Source organism: Morone saxatilis, unplaced genomic scaffold (genome assembly GCF_004916995.1).
Source record: "Morone saxatilis isolate NCDOM2014 unplaced genomic scaffold, NCSU_SB_2.0 Contig3, whole genome shotgun sequence".
Classification (NCBI taxonomy): domain Eukaryota; kingdom Metazoa; phylum Chordata; class Actinopteri; family Moronidae; genus Morone; species Morone saxatilis.
This window is the reverse complement of record NW_023339873.1, coordinates 17,456,125-17,459,690: the sequence shown is the minus strand read 5'-3', so window position 1 is coordinate 17,459,690 and position 3,566 is coordinate 17,456,125. Positions and strand designations below refer to the sequence as shown.

General features: G+C 42.5%; 1 long non-coding RNA gene across 2 annotated transcripts; it reads right to left on the bottom strand.

Annotated features, from left to right (window-relative positions):
• Positions 1–398: 398 nt before the first annotated feature.
• LOC118337395 lies at positions 399–3,560 on the bottom strand. Of its 2 annotated transcripts, none has more exons than XR_004797151.1 (3): positions 3,409–3,560; positions 880–939; positions 399–772 (listed from the first exon to the last, which is right to left on the bottom strand). It is a non-coding gene; the product is annotated as an uncharacterized LOC118337395 (long non-coding RNA). The 2 variants fall into 2 exon arrangements; XR_004797150.1 differs by lacking the exon at positions 3,409–3,560 and adding an exon at positions 1,217–1,746.
• Between the last annotated feature and the right edge of the window lie 6 nt (positions 3,561–3,566).

Sequence of the window (3,566 nt, the reverse complement as noted above, 5' to 3'; positions counted from 1 at the left end):
TCCTCCGCCGTTTATTTTTCTCTTTCTTTCTCTCTACCAGCTGTCAGCATTGGCAGCGTGCCACACAGGCGCTTGCCGCTCGGCTAGTGACAGATGCAGCAGCAGTCAGGCAAAGAGGAGAAAAGGAACAAGAGTTGAAACATAAAGAGGTCGAAAGAGAAAGAGCAAGAGAGAGAATCAGGGAAAGAGAAACAGAGAAGAAAATGGGGTAGAAGAAGTGAAGGGCTAAGTGAGACAACAGAGAGTTGGCCCTCCCCATTGTGTCAAAAGGGACACAGTGCTGGATTAGGCCACAGCCAATAATCACAGCCAGATGGGCTTTGGAGGGGCGTGGACAGAGAGGGAGATTGAAAAACAAGATAGCCTGGGACATTTTCAGAGTTCGGTTACAGCACAACTTTATTCTGACATTTCTAGTTACAGTCTTATGTACAGTCAATACATAAAGTCAACGGCCTCCAACACAGTCCTGCGGCTGCAAGCGCTACAACTCTAGATTGCATCACTGATAGGCCACATCTGTGTGGCATTTAAGTCGTGTTGCCCTTTTCCCCCCTTATTAACATTCCAGAGCCCATTCCTGAACCACTGACACCGTTAGATTACCTTGACCAAAACATGGCTGTTTCCCTCCAGCTTCAACACAAATTGCAGCAGTCATTTACTGTTTTTGAAAGAGCGATTTGTCACCCATATAATATGTTCGTATCAAGTGTCAGGGCTCCACATTCACTCTGAGACTCTAAAGAAACCTCATAGGACAAGACAGTAACTGGAAGAGAAAAAGAGCCAAAAGAGAAAAAACATCATATTAGAAACAGGTTGAGGAATACGCCACCATTTTTGTTTCTTTGGGGGAAACAGGCTTCATTTTCTTACTCTCTTCCTTTCAGCACTTGAGGCACCCTCTCCCTCAGTTTTTGCCAGCGATACCTCCACCTTTTCACCCAGAAAACAAAACACAAGTTAGCATGTTTGAACAGCTTTGCTTTGCACAACACATGTACAATTATCATCCAAATGAGACGTGTTACATGTGAGATCTGGCCTATTAATGAGTCAGTGAATGGGTCTAATCACGGTCGACAGGCCCGTGAACTTGGCCAAGGCTTGCATTGGGCCAACAAAGACACAAACACACACACAGAAGCAAACAAACAAATGAGCCCATACAATGCCTCCCCCACCCCCCCTACCCACCACCCGCCCTCTCCACCTTGGCTGTTCTTCCTTTATGTCATTGTTTTTCTCCCCCAGTTTCTTTGTCTCTTCTTCTACCCCCATCTGGTGCGTGTGGACACGGCCTCTTGGTGCTAATTCACTTCCTTGGACACCATCTGCTGTGTGACTTTCTACAGTAAACTGAGCCTGGCTGGTCCTCTCAGGGAGGGACTGGCCCTGTGTTGTCACCTGTTCAGCACGCCGCCTTCTGCTGCCCGGCGTCGTCTTTCACTAGAAGCTCCACGCATCGACAGAGAGGGTGTGACGAAAAGGGTGTTTGTCAAGCATTAGCACTTCACTTATTTGATTTTCAGTCCTTAATGACTAACTCATGTCTCGGAGCAGCCAGGCAGAATCATTTGTTCAGTCTAAATCGGAGTTTATCTTACTTAGAAAAATGTTCAAATGTCCCTGCATGGACTTTTTAACACTTTTTTTCACAACACAATTCAAAAGCAGAATCTTTATTCATAATCATTCTTAAAAAGTCCAGTGTTAAAGATTCAGGAGGATCTATTGACAGCGGGTCTGTCAATGCCCGACCCATACCTCCTGCCTGATATGAGTATATATTAACGGCTCTGAAAAAAACAGTGTAAAAAAAGAGTGTCATTGATTAAGACTTTTTAGAAACAAGTTTTAGTGTCTTCTGGATGCAGTCTGATGATGAGGTATATGATATGGATAAGTCTCATCACATCTATAAGCATATGTGAGACATACGTGGACCATATGTACAATGTAGCAACAACAAGGAGTATTTCAGATAACTTGCTAGTGTAAGCAAAAGTTTTGTTAAAGCCCCTAGATGGAATTTTCATTTTGTGTTGATTTTGGTGTACAAAATCGTGCTTTTTATCGCCTCGTTTCATTGATTTCAAGGGGAAAAAATAGATTCTCGTTGATGTTTTTTTTGTTATTGTGGGTCATGTGGAGGCGTCACTATTAAATTGAGGCTGTTTCATAAGCAGTTAACACACCACTAACTATGTTACTGTTTTTGGTGAAACTGGATCATATTTTATTTCAGAAAATGTTTTATGGGTTTCTCTCTGATGTCCTCTGGCTACTCAGCCTTGACTCTCTGTGATGTACAGCTTTGCCTGATGGACAGAAAGCTAAAGTAAGTTACCCGCAAACTGCTGATTACTGTAACTTAGCTGCCGTTAACTAGTTAGCTCAAGTCATCAGAGCTTCAGTGTTTACACCTCCAGCACAGGAGCATGGGACTGCTGGGAGGAAGAGGTTTTCAGGCCCTGGGTAAGGGGGAGCCAGCATGAAATGCGCCACTGTAATGGGCAAATGGGCACCAGAACCAGAGCTGGTCGAGCAGGCAATGTAACCGGGCTCAGCAGCCTCTACGGACATCATGGCAGAGGTGAAGAGACCCAAGAGGACATTGGTGAAAAAGAGCAAGTAAGTCCCCAGGTTTAGCTGGTATGTTAACATTAGCCACTGGTAATCCTACACAAACTACCTGGTTTTGTTCAGAGTTCTGACTGTCAGGCTGAGGTTAACAATGTTATCTCGCTATTAACTTTCAGTATATAACTATAAACTATAAGCTGGCTAGCTGTTAAACCATAATGTCTGTTTTTTTGTTTCTACATGCAGAAGTTGTAATGTGCAAGTGTCACCTCCAGGTGTGAAATGGAAAGTAATGTAGCTAAAAAAACTTAAGTTGAGTAAGAGGTAAATTAGTTAATTACTTTTTCAATTAATAATGTGTCATGACTAACTGACTAATTTTTTTAAAGCACTTGCCCAATACTCAGGGTTGCAAAGAAAAGATTTTTAATCTCCTCTAAAACCAAAAATGGCTAACAATGAAACAGACAATTCCCTGTGAATTTAATTATATATCACCTCCCTAATCAGCTAACTTAATTACAATAGACTTCATTATTGAGCATGTCAGCCTCTCGGAGGTGAACCGGGATAATAATAGCAGAACAGTGTCATTCAATTACCAAGCTCAGCAGGTGATTTTCTCACAGCACCAAGAGGCCAGACTTTGCTTTTCAAAATGTCAATGGATTAGAAGCTTCTGTTCACAAATGTGCTATTCACTGCTAAGGAGCGTTTGTGATCTTACCATCATAAATCACTGTTAAGTCAACACTGTTAAAAAACTTAACCCTGGAAATTCTGAATAGGTATGAAAGTGAATATGCTTTGAAAGAATACCTCATGATCTGTAAAGCAATACAGTTTCTGGCTTAATCCTAATGGATGTGTTCCAGTGTGTGTGCGCTGGGTTGTGGAAACAAACGGCCTGTCTCTGCTCAGTTTCCTCCCTCGTTTCCAGCCAGATCCATTTCTTTTTCCCTTCTCTCTGCCTTTTC